Here is a 431-nt window from a genome sequence, read left to right as displayed (position 1 = left end):
TATATATATATATATATATATATATATATATATATATATTTGCTTTCTTGATTTGTTATGAAGAAAGCAATTTCTTCTGCTGGGTTACCACCAGTTTGTTTGCCGTCGTGGCAGCAGTGAATCGATGAACAGTTTTTTCTTAGTAAAGAATCTGAATGTGTTTTTGTGTTTCATAGCTAACGAGTGCTGTGCTTCAACTTCTTCTCTTACATAGAACATAACTACTAGCACACCTCCTCACTACATCTGTATCTACATCTACATATACTTTATTTGTCTGCGGCTGCTACGCGGTGATTGTTTCACTTGCTGCTACGTTTTCTCGTTTCAGTATATAGCCACTGCAGCATAGGTTGCTAGGATAAAGACTTTAGGAAGAAGGTCTTTCGCGGTTCAACTAAAAGATAAAAGTTTGTTTAGTTGAGAGCAAA

This window comes from Eimeria mitis, genomic scaffold (assembly GCF_000499745.2).
Source record: "Eimeria mitis Houghton genomic scaffold, Emh_scaff1159, whole genome shotgun sequence".
Classification (NCBI taxonomy): Eukaryota; Apicomplexa; class Conoidasida; order Eucoccidiorida; family Eimeriidae; genus Eimeria; species Eimeria mitis.
The sequence above is the reverse complement of the archived record's forward strand: the minus strand, read 5'-3'. Positions refer to the sequence as shown.